This window comes from Papio anubis, chromosome 10 (genome assembly GCF_008728515.1).
Source record: "Papio anubis isolate 15944 chromosome 10, Panubis1.0, whole genome shotgun sequence".
Taxonomy (NCBI): domain Eukaryota; kingdom Metazoa; phylum Chordata; class Mammalia; order Primates; family Cercopithecidae; genus Papio; species Papio anubis.
Genome location: NC_044985.1, coordinates 125754864 through 125772252, shown reverse-complemented (window position 1 = coordinate 125772252; position 17389 = coordinate 125754864).

The window sequence follows — 17389 nt, the reverse complement described above, 5'->3', positions numbered from 1 at the left end:
CCAGGGCCCCCACAGCAGGGTTGGAGGCTGCCCTAGGCTATGAGAGACACAGCATCTGCGGGTCCCTTCCCAAGTACACAGGTGGTGGGGGTGGCGGGGGGGCAAAGCTGCGCCTGCTCGAGCCCCATCGCCCTGCAGCGGTCCTTGGCAGCTGGCAGCAGGGACGGTGCCAGGAAGGGAGCCCTGCCAGGCCCCCAGTCCCCGCAGCCACCCACCCACTGCCCCGCCCTGGGGCTCATTCTGTGCTTGCCACCCTGGAGCCCGGTCCTGGAGGGGACGAGCGGTAGAATCCCCATGCCTGTGTCAGGGACCGGAACAGAGACCTTCCACCCGTGGGAACTCCCAATGAGATCCGGCAGGTCAGGCCTGGGAGGGAATGCTGCCCAGGGGCTCTGCAGATGATGTGGGTTTCCACCAGCAGAACCCAATAGGCCCCATGGACAATGACCACAGGCAATGAGAAAGCTGTAGAGTGGTGCCTGTGAGATCAGCGTCCAGAACTCACGGCTCTCAGACACCTACTCACAGCACAGCGTGCTAGGAGATGGAGTGGCAGACGATATTTCATCTAGGACAGCAAGAGAGAAGATGCTCCCAGCATAAACCTAGCCAGAAACGTGGGAAAACTGCCACAGAGGCTGAAGTTAAAGGCACCCTGACCCCCGGGCCCCGAAGAGGCGCCACAGCTGCAAACATGCACATTCTTCCGATGCAATTCGTAAATTTAATACGATCCCAATAAAACCACACTTCTGGAACTATCATGCTCATATGGAAAAATTAATAAGCAAGTAACAGCCAAAAAAACATGAAAAGAAAGTGAAAGAGGACCAGCTTTATGAGCTCAGGGGAAACTTACTGTAATGAAAACAGGGTGGTATAAGCACCAGAAGACAGAGGAACAGGCCCAGTCCCTGAGACCCAAATCAGTGGGGGGGAAAAGACTTTTTAACCAACCACCCAGGGATAGGGATAGTCATTTGGAAAAGTACTAAGTTAGACTCATAGGCACAAATTCCAAATGCAGCAGAGACAGAAGCATAAAAAAAGAACCCTGGCCAGGCGCGGTGGCTCACACCTGTAATCCCAGCACTTTGGGAGCTCGAGGCGGATGGATCATGAGGTCAGGAGACCGAGACCATCCTGGTTAACACGGTGAAACCCCGTCTCTACTAAAAATACAAAAAATTAGCTGGGTGTGGTGGCGGGTGCCTGTAGTCCCAGCTACTTGGGAGGCTAAGGCAGGAGAATGGCGTCAACCCGGGAGGCAGAGCTTGCAGTGAGCTGAGATGGCGCCACTGCACTCCAGCCTGGGCAACAGAGCGGGACTCCATCTCTAAAAAAAAAAAAAAAACCCTACAAGAAACAAGAAACCGTGGGTGCATTCTTGCAGTGTGGGAGGGAAGGCATTCCCAACAAATAAAGGACATCAGGGAGCAATTAAAGAAAATATTGATACACTGAACTCCATATATTGGAAAACAAAAAACTTTAGCTTGGCAAAAAAATCATAAACAAACTGAGGGAAAATATTTGCACCACCACCAAAGAGCGAATATGCCCATCGTGGGAAGATCTAAGAGTCTGGAAAAAGCAAGGTCAAAAGTACGCGAGAAAGTGCAGGAGACGCAGCCCAACAGCTCAGAGAAAATGTGTGTGCGTGCTTGCATGTGCACGTGTCTACACACGTGTAGATATATGTGTGCAAACACATGTGTATGTGTAGATACTCACACAGGGGTATGTGTGTGGATGTGTGTGTACAGGTGTGCGGACGTATGTATGCATACGTGCGTGTGTATCTACAATACATGTATATATGGTAGTGCATGTGTGCATACACATATCCCTTAAACAATGAAAGGATGTTCAGTTTCTCTCATAATAACAAAAATACAAGTTGAAACTACACCCACCAGGCTGGCAGAGCTCTGACAAGGGTGCAGCTGTTGGAGAGGCTGCAGGGAGCAGGCCGAGGGGCTGGCGGGGAAGCCGAGCTGGAGACGCACTGGCGCTGTCTGGTAGGCGGTGGGCACTTGCCCTTTGCCCCGTCAACCCCTCTGTCCTCGTAGAAACACTTCCCAGGGGTCACCGGCAAACATGTGCAGAGAGAGAGCACGTGGGCTCACGGCACTGGCTTGGCAAAGGCAAAGCCGTCCAAAGCTGGCTGGGGGCTTGAGCCCGCTCTGGAGTCTCCATCAGCGGACAGCCGGGGCAGCAGGAGCCGGGAGGAGGCTCAGAGCTCCCCACAGAGGGTCAGGTCACTCGAGATCATGAGGGGATGCATGCGCAGGACAGGACGACTCGCTGTCCCCAAAACCAGGGTCGTGTGAAAATGACACGGCAGCAGTCTGAGCATCACACAATGCCAAATTAAAACTAAAAACCTAATTGAGGCTTGGCACGGTGGCACTTTGGGAGGCCGAGGCGGGAGGGTCGCTTGAGCTCAGGAGTTTGAGACCACCCTGGACAACAAAGTGAGATCCTGTCTCTACAGAAACAATTTAAAATTAGCCACATGCAGTGGTCCCAGCTCCTCGGGAGGCTGAGGCGGGAGGATCCCTGGAGTCCGGGAGGTCGAGGCCGCAGTGAGCCACGATGGTGCCACTGACTCCAGCCTGGGCCACAAAGCAAGACCCTGTCAAAAAAAAAAAAAAAAGCCTAATTGATTGACACACTTTGAGTCTGTTTAAAAGAACGCGAGCTCAGATCGATACTCACAAAAAGAGACAAGGCGGGAGGGGAGGGAGGAAGCGGTCGCTGTCCCGGGCCGGGCCGGGCGGGCGTCCGCGGTGGCGGCGGCTGAGAGAACGCGGCGCAGTCAGCACTTCGCCTCCCGCCTTCCCGGCAGGCCGCCCCGCGCACTCACTTTTTCCGTCCCCGGCTGGCCCGGGCGTGTGTCGCCTCCTGGCTGCGGCTGCGCTCCCGCCCCACCCACGCGCCCCGGGCGGGTCTTCCCGGCCTAGCACAGCAGCGGCTGCGGCTTCAGGAGCGCCCTGGGTGTGGCCGGCCTCGGGGCTCCCGGGCGGCGCTGAGCAAGGCCGGAGCACGTGGGATCCAGAGCCGGAGAGGAGCAGCCCCGGCCCGTGTCCCAGGCCCCCGCGCCCGGCCAGCTCCGCGCCCCGCGCCCGCGCCCCCCGCGCCCCGCGCCCCGCGCCCCCGCGCCCCCGCCCCGCGCCCCGCGCCCCCGCGCCCCGCCCCCCGCGCCCCCGCGCCCCCGCGCCCCCGCGCCCTGCAGCGCCGCCCCCACCCCTGCGCCCCACCCCGGCCGGTCTGCGGAGTGCGCGGGCGCTGGACGCCTCACTGTGCGCGGGGACCACAGGTGCTGTGGGCGCGTGGATGGAGCCCAGGGTCCTTGGAATTGGGGGCGGGAGGGGGAGGGCTTCTGGTCAGGGCTCCCAGCAGGAGCGAAGATGAGCGGGGGGACCTCTGAAGGGAACCCACCCTCGGGTGCAGGAGATAGGGCTGGCCATCTGGGTGCAGCGCCAAGGCCCTGGGAGCTGGTGGGGCCGCATGAGGGGCTGCGGTGTGAGTCCTGGTGGTCTCAGCCCTCGTGCGTCAGGGCTCCAGTGTGGACGAACCTCACTTTGCGTCTGGGTGAGGCTCCCGAGTTTCTGGAGAGTTCAGGATGTGGAGGGTCCTCCGGAGGGTGACCGAGGCCACACCATCCCCGTGGCCCCCTCGACTGTGGCACAATCGCTCCCCTTCTTGGGTGGATCTCCACGTGTTCTCCCCATACCTCTGACCCCAGTCAGTCTTCCCCACCCTCCAGTGGGGCCCCTGTTTGTCCAGCCTTGAAAAACCTGGCCGGAGTGTGGCCGGAGGGGCATTGCCGGGGCCGCTGGCCAGGGCCGTGAGAGCGCAGGACGCCTGCCCTGGGCACAGGGGCACCATCGTCCCCAACTAAGGCACAGAACCCAAGGTTGGTTTGGGGTCTTACGTTTTCAATCCCAATGTAACCTGCAAAACCAAGTTGTTACATACACGGAGTAGGATCAGCCTTAAAAAGATGGAAGTCGGTGCGCCACGTTCCCAGCAGCGCAATTCACATCAGCGGCCAGGCGGAAGCAGCAGCCCGGGGTCCACCGCGGGAAGAAGGCGCAAACAGCGCGGTGATGCCGCACAGAGGGAGTCACCTCAGGAAGGAAGGAAGGAAGGGCTCCCACACCCACCTCAGCGTGGAGGAACCTCGAGGACGTCACACCGAGGGGCACAAGCCACAAAAGGACAAACACTGTGTGACTCCACGCACACGAGGTCCCCAGAGTGGGTCGCCCAGAGTGGGCCGGTTCATAGGCAGAGAAAGCAGACGGCGGGGCCCGGGGCGGGGGGAGCCAGCGGGAAGTGAGTTTTTAATGGGGACACTTTCCGTTTTGCAACAGAAAAAGAGTTTCCGTTTCTGGGCTGGGAGGTCAGCCGCTGAACCGCAGTGGCTGGGTGGGGAAGGTGGGCCTCGGCCAGTGCCTGGCCTGTGCAGGCTGCCCCGGAACCAGGGGCAGGGGCAGGAGGGCCAGGTGTGAGCCGTCGGCCCCTGGCAGCCTCCAGCCTCACTGATGGACAGAAGGGGAAACTGAGGCCCAGGGAGGGGTAGCTGTAGTAGTGAGGGTTCTCTGGAGAAATAGAACCAATAGGCCGGGCGTGGTGGCTCACGCCTGTAATCCCAGCACTTTGGGAGGCCGAGGTAGGCAGATCACCTGAGGTCGGGGAGTTCGAGACCAGCCTGACCAACCCCATCTCTACTAAAAATACAAACTTAGCCGTGTGTGGTGGTGCATGCCTGTAATCCCAGCTACTTGGGAGGCTGAGGCAGGAGAATCACTTGAACCCAGTAGGTGGAGGTTGCAGTGAGCCTAGATCGAGCCATTGCACTCCAGCCTGGGCAACAAGAGCAAAACCCCGCCTCAAAAAAAAAAAAAAAAAAAAAAAAAAAAAAAGAAGAACCAATAGAATGTGGAGACAAAGAGAGAGAAACTCACTGGGAGAAACTGGCTCACCTGACTGTGGCAGGCAGGCAGGCTGGGGACGCAGGAGGAGCTGAAGTAGCCACTCAAGTCCAAAGACGCCTGCAGTCAGGATTCCGTCCTCCTTTCTCTCCCGCCTTGGTAGACTGGATGAGACTCCTGTGTCGCGAAGGCTGACCTGCTGACTCAAAGTCTACTGATTTCAGTGGTAATTTTATCTTCGAAAAATACCTTCACCGAAACATCTGGACTGGTGTTTGACCAACATCAGCGTCCTGTGGCCAAGCAGACACAGAATGAACGATCGCAGGCCGAAGGAGGCGGGGCAGCTGGCAAGCAGGACCCCAGCTCTTCCAGGACGTCTGGGCTGGTGGAGGGAGTGGCCGGTGCTGCAGGGGGTCCCTCAGCCAAGGTAGGCCTGCAGCCGATCACATTTTCACAAGTCCATCGGCCACGTGGGTGCCCTCAAGATTATACCAATTGTCATCCACTTTCTCCCATCTCTTTTCTTGGAGTTTTTATAGCTATACTTTTTTAAAAAATTAATAGTCTCTACTATCTAAAGCAGTTTGGGGTTTATGGAAAAGCTGAGCGGAAAGTAGACGGAGGCCCCGTGTGCCCCTCGCCTCGCCCCTCACGCAGACTCTGTGCCCCTATTGCTAGCACCTTGCCTTGGTGTAGAGTACTTGCCGCGTGACGAATCTGCACTGACCTGGCCCCATCACTCAGGGTCCACGGCCCAAATTGGGGGCCAGTCTTGGCGTCCTGTGTTCTGGGAGTCCTGGAGAGTGCATGAAGTCAGGTATCCACCATGATGGTGTCAGGAGCGGCTCCCCTGCCCGGAAACTCCCCTGAGCTCCACTATTCACCCCTCCCTTCCCTGGCAACCACTGAGGATTTTTACTGTCTCCATAGATTGCCTCTCCTGGAATGTTGTATAGTTGGAATCACGCAGTATGCAGCCTTTTCAGATTAACTATGAGAACTAAAAATAAAATTCTAAGCCCCCAGTCAACTAAACGAACCCCTCTTAGCCAAGGAGACCCCAGAGAAACCCTAATACCTGAGTTCCTGGCTAGGACGGGGCAGGAGGCCAGATATACCTTGTTAGAGCCCTTCCTTTTTGTGGGTTAGACACAAATGCCCAGAGTGAATGTTGAAATAGAGACCGTAAGATTGGCAGGACTGAGCCAGGCGTGGTGGTTCACACCTATAATCCCAGCACTTTGGGAGGCTGAGGTGGGTGCATCACTTGAGGTCAGGAGTTCAAGACCAGCCTGGTCAACGTGGTGAAACTCCATCTCTACTAAAAATACAAAAAATTAGCTGGCCATGGTTGTGGGCGCCTATAATCCCAGCTACTTGGGAGGCTGAGGCAGGAGAATCGCTTGAACCTGGGAGGCGGAGGTTTCAGTGAGCTGAGATCGTGCCACTGCACTCCAACCTGGGCGAGAGAGCAGGGCTCCGTCTCCAAAAAAAAAAAAAAAAAAGATTGGCAGGACTGAATACAGCAGTAAGATGCCAAATTATCAACAGGACCTGAGTCCACACCAGGCAGGGATGAAGTCACACACACTGCACTGACTTATGTCCTGCTTGCCCTGTGGTTTTCTTTTCTTTTCTTTTTTTTTTTTTTTCTGAGGCGGAGTCTCACTCCATTGCCCAGACTGGAGTGCAGTGGGGCGATCCCAGCTCACTGCTACCTCCGCCTCCGGGGTTCACGCCATTCTCCTGCCTCAGCCTCCCAAGTAGCTGGGATTATAGGCATGCACCACTACACCTGGCTAATTTTTGTATTTTTAGTAGAGATGGGGTTTCACCATGTTGGTCAGGCTGGTCTCGATCTCCTGACCTCGTGATCCACCAGCCTCAGCCTCTCAAAGTGCTGGGATTACAGGTGTGAGCCACCACGCCTGGCCGAGGTTTTCTTTTTCTCTAGCAGCTAAACGAGCTCCAGCCTCTAGGGAAGCCACATTCGCGCGGCTTCATCTCACCTGCCGCCAGACACTGACTCACAACCCGCTCCCCTCGGCCACCAGCCCTAATGACCACTTTGATTGGACGAGAGACTGATTTCTGTAACTTTTCTATGAAAAGGAATCTTGTGTGGTAAATTTTTGTCCTAAAGTAAAATGACTGGTTATTTAAGAAAGAGAGAGTACAGGACAAACCATTAAGTCTCAGCATGTCGTAAACAGTCTGTGTAAATTGTGATAAGATTCATAAAAAAAAAAAAAATGTACACCTGTAATCCTAGCACTTTGAGAGGTCAAGGTGGACAGATTGCTTGAGCCCAGGAGTTCAAGACAAGCCTGGGCGACACGGTGAAACTCCGTCTCTACTAAATTACAAAAATTAGCCCGGTTTGGTCGCACACACCTGTAATCCCAGCTATTCGAAAGGCTGAGATGGGAGAACCACCTGAGCCTGGGAGTTGGAGGTTGCAGTGAGCCGAGATGGAACCACTGCACTCCAACCTAGGCCACAGAGAAAGACCCTGCCTCAGAAAAAAAATTTTTTTTAAGTATGAAAGGAATTTTGTATATGTTTAAGTTGGCTATTACTAAAAGGAAATTGCTTATAACAGTCTTTCTAAAGATCGAACTTTGATATTAAAAGTCCACGAATTGGGCCGGATGTGGTGGCTCATGCCTGTAATCCCAGCACTCGGGAGGCCGAGGCAGTTGGATCATAAGGTCAGGAGTTTGAGATCAGCCTGGCCAACATGGTGAAACCCTGCCTCTACTGAAAAAACAAAAATTAGCTGAATGTGGTGGCGGGCGCCTGTAATCCTAGCTACTCGGGAGGCTGAGGCAGAAGAATTGTTTGAACCCAGGAGGCGGAGGTTGTAGTGAGCTGAGATGGTGCCATTGTACTCCAGCCTGGGCAACAAGGTGAGACTCCGTCTAAAAAAAAAAAAATTAAAAATAAAAAATTAAAAAGTACACTAATTAATATAAAACCAAAAGTTTTGGGTTAGAGAAAGGTTTTGTTGAAATAATAATTCGCTCTTAATAAAATTTGATGTTTAGGCTGGGCACAGTGGCTCACACCTGTAATCCCAGCACTTTGGGAGGCCGAGGCAAGTGGATCCCCTGAAGTCAGAAGTTCAAGACCAGCCTGACCAGCATGGTGAAACCCCGTCTCTACTAAAAATACAAGAATTAGCCAGGCATGGTGGCGGGCACCTGTGATCCCAGCTACTCAGGAGGCTGAGGCAGGAGAATCGCTCAAACCCAGAAGGCGGAGGTTGCAATGAGCCAAGATCGCGCCACTGTACTCTAGCCTGGTGACAAAGCAAGACTCCATCTCAAAAAAAAAAAAAAAAAAAAAAAAAAAAACCACAATGTTTAATTCTGCGTTCATCCTTGCCTTCTGTTCTCGTGCCCTTGCCAAGGTGTATCTTTTTGCTTGGTTGGGATGATAACCCTCCCTTTCAGCCTTTTCATCAGCTCCTATAACTTTCTTTTCCAGTTGTAACTACTGTTGTGGCCTGATGCTGAAATGTTGATCTTAAAGGTCTAGAAAAGCACTGTTTTCCTTCAATATAACTTGATTCTGTACTCTTGGCTTTTCTTGTTATACACTGTTCAGTATAGCCAGGAAACTTCTCATGCTGTTATTAAGAGTCATGCATTATCCTGCTCAAGGTGCCTGTTTTCTTGTTTACTTTCCTCCATAATATCATGTACACTCATGGCCCTGGACCCACTCTTCCCGCACCTGACTAAATTCAAATATCCTTTTTCATCAGCTTTGACTTCCAGGTTCGCTCAATGGGCTTCCACAGGAGAAGCAATCACTGCAGAAGGCGTTTCTTTGCCTTTTGAGTAACTGGCCTAAAAAAACGAAGATTTTGCATTTTATCAAGATAATTTCCAGTGTCATTTTTATTTGGTTTTTTGATTGCTTATGAAAACTGAGTTTGATTTTACATCCATGTAACTTTCTGTCTAGCCATTGAAGACGGCAATGGTTACATGAGTAACTATTATTTTACAGTGATCTAGGATTCTATTTTGATCAAATGTTTTGAGCCTTTTAACATCTTTCACAAAAGTCCTCAAAATCAAATCCTACATTAAGCATCTGACTTAGACTTATTGCAGGCAGGATCATCAAAGCTATAAAAATGAATCATTACAAGATTATACACATTTTTTGAGACAGAGTCTCACTGTGTTACCCAGGCTGGAGTGCAGTGGTGCAGTCATAGCTCACTGCAGCCTCAAACTCCTGGGTTCAAGTGAACCCAGAGTGCTAGGATTATAGGAGTGAGCCACCACACCTGGCCTGCAAAACCTTTTTGCAGCTTCCAGTCAGGTCATGAACTCCAAAATCACCACCTCCAGCCTGGTGATTACATACACTGGAAAGACATCAGTTACAGGACCTCTTTCCCCCCAACTTTGGAAGGGTCCTTATAAGGTACTGTTAACATATCCATGTGCTACCAAGTTACAGAGAGTTGACTCCTGGGCACACATAGAGTTTGAGTCAGTTTTCACACTGCTATAGAGAACTGCCCGAGACTGGGTAATTTATAAACAAAAGAGGTGACAGCCAGAGGAAGATGTAAAGGAAAGGCATCCCAGGCAGGGAGCATTCCAGCTACAAATGCTCTGAGATCCTGTATGAGTTCAATTTCACACGCTGTGAAGACACTTCCTGAGATGGGATAATTTATCAACAAAAGAGGGTTAATTAACTCACAGCTTCCATGACTGGGGAGGCCTCAGGAAATTTAGAATCATGGTGGAAGATGAAGGGAAAGCAAGGCACATCTTAATTTAATTTTGCGTTCATCCTGTTCATCATGGCAGGGGACAGAGAGTAAAGGGGGAAGAGCCCCTGATCAAACCATCGGATCTTGTGAGAACTCACCCACTATCATGAGAACAGCGTGGGGGAAACCGCCCCCGTGAGCCAATCACCTCCCGCCAGGTCCCTCCCTTGACACTTGGGGATTACAGTTCGAGATGAGATTTGGGTGGGGACACAGAGCCAAACCACATCACATCATCTAAAAAAGGCACCAACTCCTGCTGAATCTTGAACATTCCACACTGGTGTCTGAAACCAAACTCAAGCTAACCAAAGCCTCGTCTTCACATCTGGGAGAAGGCAGCCATCAAAGTGAATGGCTTTCATGAGACACAGGGCTGGGGCTGTACTCCAAGACATTAAGACGTATCATAATGTTCCCTCTATCTGAATTAATATAGTTTGTTCTACGTCTTAATACTGTGTAATTTAGATGTTTAGCTACCTGTGAGCTTCCTTTTCCTGTCCTTATCAGAACTGAACAGGGCTTATGGCCTTTTTGTTTAAAATGTTACTGATTCTTTGTTTTGTTTTCCAAAGTCAAGAAAAACTTTTTTATTTTAACCTACTTATAACTTTCAGAAACTGAGTGAAATAACAAAGTTCAGCTTTCTCTCACTACCTTCTACCCCCAGAATTCAAAAACTATTCATGAGCATTCTTACTTACAGCAATACAGTTGTTTGCATAAATTCAATAAGAATACATTTTCTTTTGTAACAGGACACTTTGGGGACATTATTTTAACAAGACCTTTGACTGAAATAACATATTTTCAGATAAAGTTCCAGCAAAGCCAATTTAAAAAGAGCCTACATGGCCAGCTGCTGTTCCTGCTGCAATTTACACAAATGATCAAGCCAAATAGAGTGAGACTAAAACTTATTTTGTACACAAATTGGTCTTACTATTATTTCTCTGTGGTAGAAAGGGGGAACTAAAGAGACGACAAGAATTATGTTTCAAAAGAAAACTATAACACACTTGTTCTTCGATTCCAGCCCTGACCACTGTTCTTGAGTTTTATTTTTTGCCTATAATTCAAACTGAGTCTTGAATTATCTCTTGGCTACACATCTCTAAAGAAGATCTAGGTTGTAATTTTTCTTCATGACCGTTTTAGTTGGCTCCTTAATGGAGTTGATTCCTTTCTTCCTGTTAGGGGCACGTAAATTCTTATTGAGAGGTGAAGCCGGCCAGACTTCCTGGGTCGAGTGGGGACTTGGAGAACTTTTTTGTCTTACAAGAGGATTGTAAAATGCACCAATCAGCACTGTGTAGCTAGGATTGTAAAGCGCACCAATCAGAGCTCTGTAGCTAGCAAGGGGATTGTAAAATGCACCAATCAGCACTCTGTAAAATGCACCAATCAGCACTCTGCAAAATGCACCAATCTGCAGGATCCTAAAAGTAGCCAGTCGCAGGGAGGATTGAAAAAAGGGCACTCTGATAGGACAAAAACTGAACATGGGAGGGGACAAATAGGGAATAAAAGCTGGCCACCCCAGCCAGCAGCAGCAACCTGGTCGGGTCCCATTCCACGTTGTGGAAGCTTTGTTCTCTTGCTCTTCACAATAAACCTTGCTACTGCTCACTCTTTGGATCTGTGCCATCTTTAAGAGCTGTAACACTCATTGCGAAGGTCCGTGGCTTCATTCTTGAAGTCAGCGAGACCATGAACCCACTGAGTGAACCAACTCCGGACACATTATGACTGTACGTTACAGTTCTCCCACTCAAAGTATTAATGCCATTTATCTCTCGAATCTCCCTCATTCGAAGTTTCCTGGAGCTGTTGCTGAAGATATACCATATCAAGCACCCTCTGTCTAGGCCCAGGAACTGCTGAGGAAGAGGAGGGGGCATGAGATGGTGAGGGCTGGCTTCAAAGGATAAAACTAGTTCAGGCCAGGCACACTGGCTCACGCCTGTAATCCCACCACTTTGGGAGGCCAAGGCAGATGGATCACCCAAGGTCAGGAGTTCGAGACCAGCCTGGCCGACGTGGTGAAACCCCGTCTCTACTAAAAATACAAAAACTGGCCGGGCACGGTGGCTCAAGCCTGTAATCCCAGCACTTTGGGAGGCCGAGACGGGTGGATCACGAGGTCAGGAGATCGAGACCATCCTGGCTAACACGGTGAAACCCCGTCTCTACTAAAAAAAAAAAATACAAAAACTAGCCGGGCGAGGTGGCGGGCGCCTGTAGTCCCAGCTACTCGGGAGGCTGAGGCAGGAGAATGACCTAACCCGGGAGGCGGAGCTTGCAGTGAGCGGAGATCCGGCCACTGCACTCCAGCCTGGGCGACAGAGCGAGACTCCGTCTCAAAAAAAAAAAAAGCAAAAAAAATAAAAAATAAAAAAAAAATAAAATAAAATAAAATACAAAAACTAGCTTTGCATGGTGGCACGTGCCTATAATCCCAGCTACCCGGGAGGCTGAGGCAGGAGAATTGCTTGAACCCGGGAGGCAGAGGTTGCAGTGAGCCAAGATCATGCCACTGCACTCCAGCCTGGGTGACACACGGAGACTCCATCTCAAGAAAAAAGAAAGCTAGCTAGACTCTCCAAATCAAGGACAGTGCACAGATGCCTGCACTGCTGACGAATGAAGGGACTGTGTCTCCTGGGTCATTAGGTGGTTCCCTTTACATCCGTCCAAACCTAACCCTCTAAAGAATTTCCTGCTTCCCATAGACTTAATTACCAAGAGGATGTGAAGACACCTAGTGACACAGCCTCCAGAATACAGCTGTTCCCAGTTATGGGATTTATACAAATAGAGATACAATTAAAAAGGTATTGGCCGCCTTAGGACAAATTACTAAAAAGACCACAAAAAGCACAGCAGCACATCAAAGTCTCTAAATTCCTTAGCTAAAATGGTTTTAACAAAATGCTTATATTTCATGTAGCTAATTGCTACAAGTCAGAGACTGAGGCCAAAATTATGGTAGCTCAACACATGGAACTTATAGATGTAAAGAGAGCTTATGTGGATATTCTCATGGTCTAGTTTCCCCTCTTTACTGTCACTCTTTCTGAATCTTGATATCTTCTCTATATCTACTGTCAGTGGAGTTTAGTTGTGTTTTGGAAGGCTTTTTCTTTGTTTGGTTTTTGGTTTTTGCCTGCATGGCCATTTTGTTCTTTTAATTGGAATATTAATCAATTTATGTTTAATGTAATTCGGATATATTTGGGTTTGAATTGGATGTCATAATATTTCTTTCTATTTTGGCCTTGCCTATTCTATGGTTTTTGCGACGGAGTCTATATTTTATTACTACAAGCACTCACCACCATGCCTGGCTAATTTTTGTATTTTTAGTAGAGACGAGGTTTCACAATGTTGGCCAGGCTGGTCTCGAACTCTTGACCTCATGATCTGCCCGTCTCGGCCTCCCAAAGTGCTGGGATTACAGGCGTGAGCCACCACTCCGGCGGCCTTGCCTATTCTATGTATATTTTCTCTCATTTCTTGTCTTTTTTTTTTTTAATGATTTATTGTTTTCTTATACTTAGAACATCTGTAAACCAACATTTATCTTTATATAAACTATTTCAAATTCTCTTCCACCAGACAGTATGGAGATTTCTCAAAGAGCTTAAAGCAGATTACCATTTGATGCAGCAATCCAGATCTACCCAAAGGAAAAGAAGTGATCATATCAAAAAGACACCTGCATGTGCATGGTTATCACAGCAGAATTCACATTGCAAAGACATGGAACCAACCTGTGTGCCTATCAGCTGACAAGCAGATAAAGAAAATGTGGTAGATATACACATGAAACGCTACTCATCCATAAAAAAGAATGAAATAATATCTTTCACAACAACTTGGATGGAGTTGGAAGCCATCATTCTAAGTGAAGTAGCTTCTCACTTATTAGCAGGAGCTAAGCTGTGGGTATGCAAAGGCCTACAGAATGTTATAATGGTCATTGGAAACTCAAAAGTGTGGAGACTGGGAGGGCAGTGAGGGATGAAAAACTACCTATTGGGTGCAGTGTACACTACTTGAGTGCGGGGTGCACTAAAATCTCAGACTTCACCGCTATACAATTCATCTTTATAACCGAAATCTACTTGTACCCTAAAGCTAGTGAAATAAAAAATAAAAAAGTAAAATAAAAATATCCAAATTGCTTTCCATTGATTTTTGGGAGCCTAATTATTTTTTCATAGTAGGAAGAAATGATTCATTAACTGCAAATCTCACAATTAGTAGTGCTAAGTTCAAAAATTTTGTTTAAGGAAAGTACATCTGATATGAGGTTGTACTTCTGATTCCTCACAAAATTATTTTAATAATTCTGATGCATATAGTAGCTTATATTTTGGGGATATTTACATTGTGTCAGGTAATTTTTTTGTTTAATATACTTTAAGTTCTAGGGTACATGTGAACAAGGTACAGGTTTGTTACATATGTATACATGTGCCATGTTGGTTTGCTGAACCCATTAACTCATCATTTACATTGGGTATTTCTCCTAATGCTATCCCTCACCCGTCCCACCCCATGACAGGCCCCAGTGTGTGATGTTCCCCACCCTGTGTCCACGTGTTCTCATTGTTCAATTCCCACCTGTGAGTGAGAACATGTGCTGTTTGGTTTTCTGTCCTTGTGATAGTTTGCTCAGAATTATGGTTTCCAGCTTCATCCGTGTCCCTGCAAAGAACACGAACTCATCCTTTTTTATGGCTGCACAGTGTTCCACAGTGTATATGTGCCACATTTTCTTAATCCAATCTATCATTGATGGATATTTGGGTTGGTTCCAAGTCTTTGCTATTGTGAATAGTGCTGCAATAAACATACGTGTGCATGTGTCTTTATAGCAGCATGATTTACAATCCTTTGGGTATACACTCAGTAATGGGATGGCTGGGTCAAATGGTATTTCTAGTTCTAGATCCTTGAGGAATCTCCACACTGTCTTCCACGATGGTTGAACTAGTTTACAGTCCCATCAACAGTGGAAAAGTGTTGCTATTTCTCCACATCCTCTCCAGCACCTGTTGTTTCCTGACTTTTTAATGCTCACCATTTTAACTGGTGTGAGATGGTATCTCATTGTGGTTTTGATATGCATTTCTCTCATGGCCAGTGATGAGCATTTTTTCATGTGTCTGTTGGCTGCACAAATGTCTTCTTTTGAGAAGCGTCTGTTCATACCCTTTGCTCACTTTTTGATGGTGTTGTTTGATTTTTTCTTGTAAATTTGTTTAAGTTCTTTGTAGATTCTGGATATTAGCCCTTTGTCAGATGGGTAGATTGCAAAAATTTTCTCCCATTCTGTAGGTTGCCTGTTCACTCTGATGGTAGTTTCTTTTGCTGTGCAGAAGCTCTTTAGTTTAATTAGATTTCATTTGTCTATTTTGGCTTTTGTTGCCATTGCTTTTGTGTTTTAGTCATGAAGTCCTTGCCCATGCCTATGTCCTGAATGGAATTGCCTAGGTTTTCTTCTAGGGTATTTATGGCTTTAGGTCTAACATTTAAGTCTTTAATCCCTTGTCTTTTAAAAAATGACCATTTTCTATTTTTTTCATTTGTCACCTCTATCAGTTTGGTAATCATATAATTCTGTTCTTTCAGTGTTGACACTAGGGATTTCATCATGCATCCTTGGCTAATATAAATTGGTACTTTCACCTTTTCTTGAACAATGCAAGGATCTCAGAACACTTTCATTCCATTTACCTCCCTCTCCACTTTAGTACTATTTTGATTATGTATTTTAAGTCTATATATAGTCAAAACCCTACAAGATATTGCTGCTGTTGTAATTTTCTGCAGTTCATATTCATTTGGATTCACCCCCCCCTTTTTTTTTTTTTTTTTTTTTAGACGGAGTCTTGCTCTGTTGCCCAGGCTGGAGTGCAGTGGCGCAATCTCGGCTCACTGCAACCTCTGTCTCCCAGGTTCAAGTGATTCCCCTACTTCAGCCTCCCAAGTAGCTGGGACTACAGGCATGCACCACCATGCCTGGCTAACTTTCTGAATTTTAGTAGAGATGGGGTTTCACCACGTTGGCCAGGATGGTTTCGATCTCCTGACCTCGTGGATTCACCCACTTTTTATGTTTACCATTGCTCTTCATTTGGCCTTCCATCTGGAATCATTTTTCTTCTACTTGGGGAACCCCCTTTCATATCTCTGTTAGTGTGAATCTGTTGATGACAAAATCACTTTTTTGTGTATTTGAAAGTGTCATTATTTTACCTTTATTCATGAAAGATATTTTTGCTAGGTATAGAATTCTAGGTTGGCAGTTATTTCCGTTCTGCACTTTTTGACGACTGGTATCCACTGTCTTTCAGTCTCCATTGTTTCTTTTGAGAAGTCAACTTTCCATCTAAATGTGGCCCCTTTCAAAATAGGGCTTGCCTTTCAAGGTAATCCATTTCTCTGGCCAACTTTGAAATTTCTCATCTTTGGTTTCAGTGGTTTTTACTATGATGTGCTCAGGTGTGGTTTTCTTTGGGTTTATTCTGCTTGGAGTTCATAGGCAACCACAGGCATCCCAGTGTTAAAACTCTACAGACCCAGACTAGAGCCACCACCCTCAGCTCTATGCAGAAAAGGCCGTGCAGTCCCAGTACGACCACACAAACTGTCTCTCTGTGAAAGTAGCTTAGGGAGAACTAAGGTACTGTCAAAGCTGCCTGGGCTTCATTCACTCCTTAATTTGACAGTTAATTCCACACACATTAATGGAGTTTTTCTCATATTCCAGACACTAAGCGAGGTGCTGGGTGTGTAGGAGAAACAGGAAGATGACAAAGACTTGGTTCCCATACTCAAAGAGCTCACAGCCTGATAAGCAGAAAGGTAGTCCTGCATTTTACTCTGGACCACCAACCTAGATGAGGGAAAAGGCTCTGAGGAATTCCATGGTAATTCTGCTTGGAAGTGGAGTCTGAACCCAGGACTCCTGCCTCCAGGGTTCATGTCCACCCTGTTTCATTAATGCCAGTTGGAGGGCACAGTTTATCCTGGTCACCCTGGAAGAAACCCCCCAGCCAATTTCCTATTCCCTTCCCCATGGGATCTGCCTGTGTAGACAGTCCTCCCTCCTTCCCCATCATCCAAACCATTCTTGATAAATAGCTCAGATTTTGAAGATAAATGACGATAACAGCCCCACCTCATTCCACATTATTTACAATTTTGTTCTTGATGCCTTCCAGAGACCTCTCCCAACCCACGGCTCAGTTTTGTTTGTTTGTTTGTTGTTGTTGTTGTTGTTTTGAGATGGAGTTTCACTCTGTCACCCAGGCTGGAGTGCAGTGGCACAATCTTGGCTCACTGCAACCTCCACCTCCCAAGTTCAAGCAATTCTCCTGCCTCAGCCTCCCAAGTAGCTGGGATTACAGGAACCCGCCACCATGCCCAGCTAATCTTTGTATTTTTAGTAAAGTCGGGGTTTCACCATGTGGGCCAGGCTGGTCTCAAACTCCCAACTGCAAGTGATCCACTTTCCTCGGCCTCCCAAAGTGCTGGGGTTCCAGGCATGAGCCGCTGCCCTCTGTCTCTGGTTTGTTTTGTTTTGCAGATGCCATCTATTAAGGACACCCACCTCAAATATGGTAGT